The sequence below is a fragment of the Macrotis lagotis genome, chromosome 5 (genome assembly GCF_037893015.1).
Source record: "Macrotis lagotis isolate mMagLag1 chromosome 5, bilby.v1.9.chrom.fasta, whole genome shotgun sequence".
In the NCBI taxonomy this organism is placed as follows: Eukaryota; Metazoa; Chordata; class Mammalia; order Peramelemorphia; family Peramelidae; genus Macrotis; species Macrotis lagotis.
In genome coordinates this window covers 91,516,116-91,529,557 of record NC_133662.1, presented here as the reverse complement: position 1 = coordinate 91,529,557, position 13,442 = coordinate 91,516,116, and the positions used below count along the sequence as shown (strand labels likewise).

General features: G+C 33.4%; 1 pseudogene; it reads right to left on the bottom strand.

Moving 5' to 3' along the window:
- Positions 1 to 8,628: 8,628 nt before the first annotated feature.
- Positions 8,629 to 8,729, bottom strand: LOC141490299 (U6 spliceosomal RNA; annotated as a pseudogene).
- Positions 8,730 to 13,442: the final 4,713 nt, after the last annotated feature.

Below are 13,442 nucleotides of genomic sequence, written 5' to 3'. Positions count from 1 at the left end.
TCTTTCCAGGTTTAAAATTTGGCAATACTATGATTCAATGATATTTCTATTAATTAACTATTTAAAACTTTTGTCATATGTACAATACAACTAATACAAGAACCAATGAATTCTACATAGGAAGTTATGTCATATTTTTAAACACCATAAAACTTTATAAATATTTTCTTTTCTAAATCTTTCTTAATCTTTCTTTTTTCTTTCTCTTCCTCCTCCTTTTTCTTATTCCATCTTTTCCTACTTTTCTTTCTCTCTTATTTATTCCCCTCCTCCTTTTCCTCTCTTTCTCTAATTACCTCTTCTCTTTTTTACTTCTTTTTCCTCTTTCTTTCTCTGTCTGTATTCCTTCTTTCATGTTTTTGGTCTACACTATCTAATGCAAAAGTTACAGCTGGATGGCATTATAGACTTATAAGGAAGAATTGTAGTACAGAGGAAAGAAAGTGGTACTGATATGAGTGGATACAGATTTGAATTTCAGTTAATCCACTGCTAACTGGTGATTTTAGACAAATCACATAACTGTTCTGTGCCTTAAGTTCCTGGTCTGCATATTATCCCAGGAGACTGTGTGATGAAGTGAAAAAGCAAACAGGATTTGGAGTCAATTCCAGAGTTTGAATCACAGTTCCAATACTATTTGTCATATTCACAACCTTTGGTAAATCACCTAACCTCTTTGGGGGGTTATTGCCACAATCACAGAAATGATAGAGTTGAATTAGGTGGCTTCTAGGGTTATTCCAAATCTAAATCTATGATCCCATGATTTTTCCATTATAGAAGGAGAAAAGCATGTGAGAGTAGAAAATAGGACTTTACTGAATTATAACTGACACAAAGTAAGATGTTAGTGTAAAAATCAGAAAAAACAATGGGAATCCAAATGATAGGTAGCAGATATTATTCTCTTTAATGACCTCTTGGAAATGTGAGGAAATAAACTATCTTCACGTGTGTGTAAGCAAGCAATGGAAAGTATAGAATTAGTTTAGGACTCAGTTAAAGAGAGATGTCTGGTAACTTAAGCTTGCTGACTTTGTTAATATGCAATGATCGACGACAACAATGCATACAAATAACATATCCAGAAAGAGAAAATTCTTCAGAGGTAGAAGAGCAAGATTTACCCAAAGTTCTTAGATATCTTTGATTTATTTGAACTCTTAATATTTTATAACATCTTGAAACAATTAGGGCAAAGGAATAATTTTAAGTAAATTGCTTAGCAAAAGACATGACAAGTTGAGTACCATCATTAAGGACATACTCAAAAGTGACCCATTTAAGAAACAAAACCTATGATAAATAATAGCAATGGCAGAAAAAATAGCTGACATCTATATAGTGCTTCAAATATTATTGTTGTAATGATTGTTTTTAGACTGGATCTCCCTTCATTAGCCCCTTATTGACCAATGCTACTATTGATTGATATAAGAATTTTGATCTACTTTGTTTCTTAGTTGGGTGGGTTAATTCCTGTTTAGGCACCTGGGCTCCTGATTGTAAATGACAGAGTATATCTGTGTTCTTCAAAAACACAATTTGCCAAATAGTGTCTTATAAATGGTCCTTTTGTTTTCTCCTAAATTACTAGCAGTTGGGCAATGCTTGTTACTTCTGTCAGCATTATTTATTTTTAAAATGGCCACCTCAAAACATTATCTGACATATTTAGAATAATAATAAAAATAATGCATTTATATAATATCTATCACATGTCAGGCATTTTGCAAATATTATTTGATTTGCTCTTCACAATAACCCTGGTTATCCTCATTTTATAAATGAGGATACTGAGTTTAAATAACTTGTCCAAGGTCACATAGAAAATAAGTGTCTGGGGTAGGATTTGAATTCAGATTTTCCCAGTACCAGGCCTAGTACTCTATCTTCTGTACTATCCATCTGCTTTCATCATCAAATCTAGAGAAACAAAAGATATTTGACCATGAAGAAAAAAGTTCAATATTACACCTATGATTGATACTGGCTGTATGATCTTGATCAAGTCACTTAACCTCTACTTCAGTTTAATGAATAATTCCAAAGAAAATCTTCAAGACAATAAGTTGCAAACAAGATGCCAACTTTTAGTATTAGTGACAGTTTCCTTATCTAAGAGTTGCCTAAATCAAAGCTATCATATATTCACTTTCTGTCATTTAAATTTATATTTTAATTTTTTAAAGAACTATTAACAGTTAATTTTGTCTGCATCTCTTCTTCCCAGGATCAATTTATGGTTGTATGTGAATAACTATCAGTTGAGGAGGAATTTTTGAATCTATTTAGCTGATAATATCTATACTGAGGAATATGAAAGGAAACAATAAACTATAATGATGAGAATTGTAGAAAATTATTAAAATGAAGATTGAATGATTACTGTTATCATATAATCATAATCAAATATTTTTTGTTTTTTAATTGATATTTTATTTTCCAAACAAATGTTATGAAAGTTTTTCAACATTCACCCATATGCATATGTATATTTTTAAGTTACATAATTTCCTTCCACCTTCCCTTTCTTACTTCCTCCCTTCAGCAGTGAATAGTCAGGTGAATATTATATATACTACACATTTGTGTTAAACATGTTTACAGATTAGTCATTTTTGGTATGAGGAATTAGAATTGAAGAAAAGAAATGCATGAGAAAAATTTTTTTTTTGCAAGGCAATGGGGTTACGTAACTTGCCCAAGGCCACACAGGTAGGTAATTATTAAGTGTCTGAGGTCAGATTTTAACTCAGGTACTCCTGACTCCAGGGGCGATGTTCTATCCACTGCACCACCTAGCTACTCTGAGAAATTAAAAAAAAATGAATGTAGTGTTCAGATTCTGAAGGGTTTTTGTTTTGTTTTGTTTTGTATTATTTTTCTACTTCTGGATGGGGATAACATTTTCCATAACAGGTCTCCCCAGGCTGTCTTAGCTCTCTGAACTGCTGAGAGGAGCTGTATCCATCAAGGTTGATCAACTCACAATACTGTTATAAATGTGCACATTGTTCTCTTGGTTCTGCTCCCTTTGCTCAGTATCAGATCCTGTAAGTCATTCCATGCTTCTCTAGAGTCTAACCATTTATGGTGTGTTATAGAACAACTGTATTCTATAACATTAATATACCATAATTTGTTCAACCATTCCCTAATTGTTGGTGCATCCCCTCAATTTCCAATTCTTTGCCTCTACAAAAAAGAGCTGCTATGGTTATTTTGGAACATGTAGAACTTTTTTTCATTTTTTATGATTTCTTCTGAGTATAGGTCTACATTGGAATTGCTGAGTCAAAGGGTATTATCAGTTTTATTGCTCTTTGGGCATAGTTCCATATTACTCTCCAAAATGGTTGGATGAGTTCACCACTCCATCAGCAATGCATTAAAGTCTCAATCCTCCCGCAGACTCTCCAAGCATTGATCATTTTCCCATTTTGTCATCTTAGGCAATCTGATAGGTGTGAGGTAATGTCTCATTATTGTTTTAATTTACATTACTTTAATCAATAATGATTTAGATCATTTTTTCATATGATTATATATAGTTTTAATTTATTCTTTTGAAAACTGTCTATATCCTTTGACCATTTATCAATTGGGGAATGATGTAACTTTATAAATTTGATGAAATTCTCTATTTATTTTAAAAATTTTAAAAATGAGACTTTTATCAGAACTCCTAGCTGTGAAAATTTCCTCAGCTTTGTGTTTTCCTTCTAATTTTGGCAGCATTGACTTTATTAGTGCAAAACCCTTTTTAATTTAATGTAGTCAAAATCATTCATTTTGCAATTTATGATGTACTCTATTTCCTTCTTGGTCATAAATTTCTTCCCTTTCCATAGATCTGATAGATATAGTGTTTCATGGTCACTTTACATCTTAATTCTGAATCCATTTTGACCTTATTTTGGTACAGGGTTGATCAAATAAATAGAGCTTCAAGATTTTCAAACTGTTTTTTATAAATTTCATTCAATTTTATCCTCAAAACAACTCTAGATGATCAGTTGTATTATTATTTCTATGTTGGGGGTAGCTAAGTGATGTCATGGATAGAGTACCAGCCCTGGAATCAGGAGGACTCCAATCAAATCCTTTCTCAGACACCTGACTCTATACCTCTGTGACCTTGGACAAGTCACTTACCCTGATTGCTTGAATTCAGGGCAATCTCCAGTTGCCTTGATCCATATCTGACTCAGGAAGAGAAAATTAGATTGATATTTTAACACAGCAGCCCCTCACTCAAATTCAATTCACTTACTTGTCATGTCATCATATTCCTGGTATCATGGTCTTTAAGAACAAAGGACAAACACCATCATCATTCTCATGTTACAACTTAGGAAACTGAAGTGGGGAAAGTCAAGTTATGTATCCGATAGCTGATAAAAGCCTGAGGCTGAATTTGAACACAGATATTCCTGACTTCAAGTAAAACAGTCTATAAACTATGCTCCCTAGTTGATTTATTGTTTCATCAACTTGGGGAACTTGAGGTATGTGAAATTTATGTACCAATTCAATTTAGCAACTCATTTGTAGCTTACAGTCATAGAGACTTGCCTGGAGCACTAAGCTAAGTAACTTGTCCATGCTCATGTAGTCTTTATCAAAGATAGAAATTAAACCACTGCTTTTCCTGACTTGAAGGCTGACCCTCTATGCATCACGGCTTCCTTTTAATCAAGCTATATTTAATATTTAATGTTATCTGAGATACCTGATGGGAGACTAAAATTATGTTGGTTTTCTTAGGTTCTGCATGGAATCACAACATCACCTCTTTTCCATAAGTCTTTCTTATTTTCTGTCTCTTCTATCATTTCATTAGCATAGTATTTTTGCAATATATAAATTTTTACATAAGAGAAATCAGGATACACTAGCAAATTAAGCCATATATTTTCAATCTTCCTAGCCACAGTAGAATTACAAATACTTCTCTTAGTTCTGGTCTGATAGTTACTCTTCAACTGCAAATATTTATAAAGCTATCAGAAGGGGCAATAGGTTAGAAATGTTAATGATCATGGATAGTTTTTTCATGTAATATAAATATCATGTTCTTTGGAAATGATTCAACTGCATGAACATCTGTGATTTCTAGTAACTTGAACCATCATTACCAACCTAAGGAATGGAACATGATACAGTAACACAGTGGTTTCCAAATAGAGTGACATAGATCTTTTCAAGGGTTAGCCTGACTAATCACCTTTAACAGTGTCAGGGATCTGTAAGCAACAGCTAAAACTGAATTGGCTTCTAACTGGAGTTATTCATAGCCCTGTTAAGGAATTATGAAGGCAGAATGTCCCTCAATGCCAATGATTTCAAAATTTTGAGAGCTAAAATGTTCAATTCCGCAAAAAGTCATATGGTAAATATTTAATTTATAATTTTAAGATATTTCTTTTGCTACAACAGGTGAATGTGCTGCTTTCTTTTATTTAAAAAAAAGTTTTATTTGCTTTCCAATTATATGCAATAGTAGTTTCTACCTATCATTTTTTGTAAGGTTTTGAATTTTACACTTCCCCCATTCCCTCCCCCCATAGAAGTCAGTCTGATATTCTTTACATTGTTTTCATGCTATACATTGATCAAAATTGAATTTGTTGAGAGAGCAATCATATCCTTGAGGAGAAAATGAAATATTAAATATAGGAAAATTATGTAGTACATAACACTTTTTTAAAATAAATGAAGGTTGGGTGGCTAGGTGGCGCAGTGGATAGAGCACTGGCCCTGGAGTCAGGAGTACCTGAGTTCAAATCTCCCCTCAGACACTAAATAATTAACTAGCTGTGTGGCCTTGGGCAAGCCATTTAATCCCTTTGCATAGCAAAAAAAAAAAAAACACCCAAAACTCAAAAGAATGAAGGTAATAGACTCTTTGGTCTTTGTTTAAACTCCACAGTTCTTTCTCTGGATACAGATGGTATTCTCCATCGCAGGCACTCTAAAATTGTCCCTGATTATTGCATTGATAAAATGAGCAAGTCCATTAAGGTTGATCATCAGCCCCATGTTGCTGTTTATGGTGTACAATGTTCTTCTCACTCAGCATCAGTTCTGGCAAGTCTTTCCAGGTTTCTCTGAAATTCAGTACCTCTTGGTTTCTAATAGAATAATAGTGTTCCATAACATACATATAACACAATTTGTTCAGTCATTCCCCAACTGATGGACTCAATTTCAAATTCTTTGCTACCACAAATAGAGTTCCTATGAATATTTTTGTAAAAGTGATGTTTTTACCCTTTTTCATGATCTTTTCAGGGTACAGACCCAATAGTAGTATTGCTGGGTCAAAGGTTATGTACATTATTTATTGCTCTTTGGGCATTGATCTCCAGAAAGGTTGGATGAGTTCACAGCTCCACCAACAATATATTAGTGTTCCAGATTTCCCATATTCCTTCCAACATTAAACACTGTCCTTTTTGATCATACTGACCAATCTGATAGGTGTGAAATGGTACCTCAGAGTGTTGCTTTCCTTTAAAAATTGAACATGTCATCTCCCAGTTTTTTCTGAGTATATTTAATTTATCCTTTAAAATGTGACAGATTTTCACCTTATTTTTGAATATTCTAACTAAAAATATTTTAGAATCTCCATATAGTGGTCTACCCCTTCTATTTCCCTTCTCTCCTCCCTACTCCTTCTTTTATTCACTTGTACTTGCCTTTTCCACCATCCTATCATTCTTAATCTGAATGTGCAAAGATTAGTGTTTTTAGAACTGAGCTTTATGTTGCTTCAAAGTTCTCTGAATACTGATTAAATTCATCTTTATGGCACAAAACTATGCAAAGATTCTCATGACAATCCTGATGGATAAAAATGTAACAAAAATACAAAGGGAGATTATAAAAGTGATTAAAGTAACCAGGGAACAATTCTTCAGAGGAAAAAATGTCCATCTGCACATCTAATGCTGCCTCAGTAAAATATACAAATATCCAATATGGGTAAATGAAAACATGAAAAATGCTCATTTTATTTGCTTTGTAGTGCTTATGTTTATGGAACTTTTGCTCACATAACAGTAACTAAGTTGAACGTGGCATAATTGTAATTATGGAAAACTACTAAGATTTATTTGAATAAAGTAGCCTTAGTAGTTTTTTCCCAATTGAGGGAGATAAAGGGAAAAAAGAGAGAGGAGAGGAACCAACTCTCAGAGACTGAAAAACATAGACACACAGAGACAGAAACAGAGAGAGATTAAGTTACAAGGAGAGAAACAGAGAAACAGAGTCAGAGAGAGAAAAATTCATTTAGATAATTTGAGTAATAATGCTGCTCTGGAGAAACCAGGGCTCTGGGATTTGCATAATTCTATTTTCAGGGGGTTAGTCACAAGATAATTAAAACTGTGTTTTGCCACAGAATCATAGAAAAAAATGCAATTTAATTAAAAAAATCATGAAAGCATTTTAAAGTGGAGCAGTTCTAGAATTTCAAATGAAGGGATTTTGTAAGACTTTTGCATCTTGGGTACTGGTAGTATCTTTGTCAATCAAACAAAAAGCATGTATTAAATGCCAACGATGTACCAAGCACCATTCCAGGATTTGGAGTATACTATGAAACTAATGTCACACCTTTTCCCGATCTTTGCATTAAACTATAGGAGGCAGTGAAGTACCGTGAAGGACACTTGTGCTTTGAAGTCAGAGGAAATAAAAGACATTCTGTTCAAAATCCTGCCCTGCCCCTCAGTGAAACCTCAGTCCTTTTTCTTTTTTTAAAATTTTTTTCATCCATATGCACATGTATATTTTTAAGTTGCAAAATTTCCTTCTACCCTCCATTCCCACCCCCATCCGCTCAGCAGTAAACAGTCAAGTTAGCATTATATATATATATATATATATATATATATATATATATACACATATTTTTGATAAACGAGTTTACAAAGTAGTTGTTTTGCATATGTGGAATTAGGATTAAGGGAAAGTGATACATAAGAGATAATTTTTATAACGTGTTCATCAGATTCTGAAGGGTTTTTTGTTGTTTTGTTTTGTTTTTCTTCCTTTGGATGGGGACAACATTGGCCATAGCTGGTCTAATATGGTTGTCCTAGCTCTCTGAACTGCTGAGAAGAGTTGCTGCCATCAACGTTGATCATCTCAGGATATTGTTGTTAATGTGTACATTGTTCTCTTGGTTCTGCTCCCTTCGCTCAAAATTAAATCCTGTAAGTCATTTCATGCTTCTCTATAGTCTGATCATTTGAGGTTTCTTATAGAACAATATTATTTCATAATATTCATGTATCATAACTTGTTTAGCTATTGCCCAATTGATAGGCATCCCTTCAATTTCTACTTCTTTGCCACTAGAAAAAGAACTGCTATGAATATTTTGGAACATGTGGGACTTTTCCTATTTTTTAATCTCAGTCCTTTTTCAATGATGGGAGTTGGATTAGATGCCTTCTGAGATTCCTTTTTTGTCTTTATATAAGAACATTAAAAATGTAGATTAATTCAATTGAATTGAATTCAGAACTTGTATGTCCCTTCTTTTTAAACTTTTAAAAATCTTTTAAAAATATTTTCTTGTTTATTTATCTGATTTAAATTTTATTTTAAAATTTGGAATATTTCCCAAATTTTTGTGCTATCCTTGCACAGAGACTGTGCTGATATCTGTATTTTTCAAAGTTTAGTATGTTTTGCTAGAGTACAATCCTCTCATTTCTTACTTTCTCATTAACTTTTTATGCTTTCCTCCCTCCATAGAAGGATTATGATAGATTAAATTTCCATCCATCCATCCATCCATCCATCCATCCATCCATCCATCCATCATCCATCCATCCCTTTCATCTATCTATCTATCTATCTATCTATCTATTATCTATATATCTATCATCTATCTATCTATCTATCTATCTATCTATCTATCTATCTATCTATCTATCATTTATAGATGTGATTTGAATAATTCACATATTCAATGTGATTTGGATAATCCTTCCAATTTCCCTCACTTCCCATTTACTTTGTACATTTATAAAACAGTTCAATGTCCTGTTAAATACCATGCCAGAAGTAGAATGTGAGACAAGGACTTTTGTATAATTAGAAATGGAAGATGGAAATGGGTGGTGATGACATGAGCGAGTTAGATGATACATTCTAAGAAGAATAGGATTGTCATTCACTTGATTTTGACAGAAAGACTACTGCTGAATATGTTCTTCAATTCTATTACTTATTAATATTGTGGGAAGTTTCAAGGGAAGGGGAAGGAAGAGAAGGGGAAGGGGAAAGAAAAAAGGGAAAGGTAAAAAGGGAAAGGTAGAAAGGGAAAGGAAAAGGGGAAAGAAAAAAGGAAAAGGAAAACAAAAGGAAAAATGAAAAGGAGAAGAAAGAAAAAAGGAAAAGATAAAAAAGAAAAAGAAAAAGAAGGGGAAAGGAAAAAAGAAAAGAAAGGAAGGGAAAAAAGGAAAGAAAAGGAAATGAAGGAAAGAAGGGAAAGGAAGGAAAAGGAAAGAGAAAGGATAGGAAAGGAAAGGGAGAGGAAAAAAATAAGTAGAAGGAGACAGAAAGGTCAAATGGCAAGGAAGATATCACCATGACCAGGGTAGATAACTGGGAGGTATGTGAAATATGATCTTTGTTAGTAGTCTGTAACAAATGAGATAGTTGGGTAATTGGGCTTCTATTTACTATTTACATATACTACCTGCGGAGGACAAAGGGAATCTCCTTCTTGCTTCTTACACTTATATCCTAACTTGATCAACCTGTAGAGATAGGAGTAAAAAAGATATCTAACATCTAACACTGAGAGACTATCACCCTGAGATAAAAATTCTGGTGATGCCTGTAACCCTTAATCATAAGGCAATAGTTAACAAATTTCCATGCAGTCATATGGTAGGTAAGCAGCACAATGAATAGAAAACAATGGGCCTCTAAATTCTAAATTCAAATTTGTACTTAGATGCTAGTTGTGTAATTTTGGGTGTCATTTAACTTCTATCTGCTTCAGTTTCCTTAACTGTAGAATGGAGAAAATAATAACATTTATTTTCTAGGCTTGTTGGGAGGATCACATGAGATTGATTGATCTTTTCCAGGCCCTATAAATATTTGCAATGTAGCAAGCAAGCATATGATAGTTTTTACAAATAGATAATGAATCAAATGTCTCTTGTTACTCATCAGCCTTTTTAAACACACCCATAAACATGGACAGCATATGATAAGAGTATCATCTATCACAAACACATGGAGATTAAAGACAGCTTACTGGTTGATTTCCAAAGTATAGGAAAAGAATTAGAATGGCTTGGCCCCAATTAGTGGGAATAATGAATCCCCTGAAGAGCCCTAAGTACAGTCTGTTCTGAGATAATTTGACAAAGCACTAAGCTACACAAAGTCACAATAAAAACCATAAAGCTTTTGGGGTAAATGGAGTCAAGGCACAATACTCAAAACCTTCATTAGTGACAAGTAAAAAATAGGAATCTAATAAAAATGGTAGAATGTGTTACATGGTTAAGAAATACATAAATATTAAAATAAAGATTGGCACCATTGGAGCCTCAGGTTGCTACTCACTCTGATCTTTGCCCTGGTTCCCAGGGGACAGAACTAGCAAAGTCTAGTCTCTGGTAAGTTAGACAACTTGGAACCACAGACCTGAGAGCAGAGTGGAAAGGAGGTGCATATGCAACTATACTGGTAGTGAGGGGTTAGGAAAAACCCAAGGAGTAATTTAAACCATCCCTATTCTGCACACAGCAACTGTGTATTAGAAAATATAAAATAAATATGACACTTTATCTTCACAAAGACCTTAAGTTTGCTTGTGGAAGTGGGAATCCTGAAAGCTTATACTTTATGAGTTAATGAATCATGATTCAGTTTTCTGAGTTATTTTGATATTTTCAGGGGAAAAATGGATAGAGCAAATGTAAAATTTGTAATATATTCAAAATGTTCTGTACTATATCAATTTTATTGAAATAGAGATTCTTTTTAAAACACTTACACAAACAGAATTGACTGCATTTGTATTTAAATTACTTTGGACAGAATGGTAGTAATATTGACTGTTGTAATTTTGACTGATTCTTCTATTTTAAAGGAAAATTATTTATTAATTTAAATAAAAAAGATCCTATGCCTTGAGTGTGTGTTGTCAGAGCCCTTGCTTTGGGGGGGGATTCTAACCCCTACTGTGCATATGTTACATGAAGAGTAGTACACCAATGAACTCATTTTTCAGTAAATTTAAGGCATGAAAAACTTATAAATGAACTTCCTGGTAATATTAGTCCTGCTTAGACTTCAGAGCAATTTTCAATGGCCACTGATTCACAAATGCCCCCTGGAGACATGGGAAAACAAAGAACATAAAGTTCTGGCCACCTGACTGATACAGGTGAAGTACCAATAAGTAACGCTAATTCCATTCTGTAAGCAAATGTGAAAACAGCTTTAGCTCATCAAAACCATTGAGGAGATCTTGCTAGTGTTATTTGTATTTTCAAATTCATATGAACAATGGCATTAACCTTGAAATTCAATGAAGAATTTTGACCCAGAATCTTCCTATTTGTAATCAGAATTATGGAATTTGAGATTAGAAAGATCTCTCAATATCCATCCAGTTCATTTCATATATTAAAGCATTTAGAAAAGGTTATCTCTGCTTCATACCTTCTGTACATTTTCAATTTCATAAAAGGGGAATCTACCACCTTTCAAGGTAGGCTCTGATTGTTAGGAAACTTTCTTGATGTTAACTTCAAATTAGCTTCTTTGAAATTTTCTTTAATTTCTCCTAGTTTTGCCCCATAGATCTGATTGGTAAATGATTGTTGTCCTTCATTCATGAAGAGGATCGGAATGAGAACATTGCGTTAGAATCAAGGTATAGTGTGTCCAATCGTGGTTGATTAGATCAATACCAGCTTGGGAGGCACTATAACAGGTTTGGCACAAATAGTCCACGTGAGCATTTGGAAAGAAGATGTCGCTAAATTTGCACATCTCATGTTTGTTTTGAACTACTGCAATTCTGCTTCACTTATAGAATACTTTTCATGTGGACACACCATGCTGAGTGTTCTTTTAGCAGTGATCACATTTCACACAACCAATTTCAGAATTCTTCAGAGAGACCAGGAGAGTACTTGCATCACTTCTATTGCCCTTGTATCACTACATTGCCCATATAACTCCTTGATCCTCTTGATTTGTAGAGATACTTTCCCTTTTGGATCATATAAAGCACTTTTTATGTTTATATGATACTTCATAGTAATCTTTGTTAGGATCATGCCTTCTTAACCATAATTTCCTAAGATCAGAGATTCCAATTATCTAAATTATGTATCTCTCAGAATCTAGTATAGTACTCTTCACAGAATAAGTACTTAATAAATGCTGAATGAATGAATGAATGAATTGCATAATCTTCTTGTCATCTTCTTGATGACCTGTGACTACATCTAAAAATTCTAAATAGACAATTATGACTTGGCAAAATTGATTAAGACAATGTGCCACTAGTAGTACACACCTTGTATAAAGATGTCACTATTAATTTGACTCTCAGCATAACAGGTTGATTCTTAAGAACCCATAATAGCAAAACCTATTGACTATTTCAGGAACAAAGATGGCATCTGAGGCAGAGGAACTAGCACAATTGATTCGCAAACATTTCAGAGAAGTCTGTTAGAAGTAATATTTTTTCTACAAGAGCTATAGGATGACATTCTAATTAGTATGTTAAGAAAATATCACAGAACTATTCTTTATGTCTTTTTAAATACAGATATCATATTATCTTTTCCACTGAAATAACAAGAAAAAAGTTCCTTAACTTTTTCTGCGTATTCAGAAGTGCTATGCTGATATTGCAACAATAGAGGCCACTCTAGCTCCAGTTTTCATCAATGATATCAAAAAGAAAAAGAATTTGGTTGTATGTGGAAAGGAAATAACACAGTAAGACAGAATTTTAAAAAATTAAATTATACTTCCACATTCAAACATTTTTGTGGCTTGTGTACTAAGTTCTTTAGGGTGGAAGAATTCTTTAGAGAATAAAATAAATGGACAGCAAATCTGGAAATGATAAACAACAGAATGAGAGAATTCAGAGCATTTGTTTAAAATTAAAAATTTCCGGTATTAGTGGTATTTACTATTGTAGAACAGAGACTCTGGGAATGCAATGTGCTTTTTTCATTCATATTCAGAAAATTACTGTGACCTTTCCACATTTCCAGTAGAGAATCTAGTGACCTAACATGATTTCCCTTTATAGAAACCCAATGAAAAATGTGCAAGCCTGTTCACTGTATAGTCTCAAGAGCACATCTGTTATCTATTACAAGAAGGGAGTGTATCCTTAGTTCATGAAAATGCTTTCC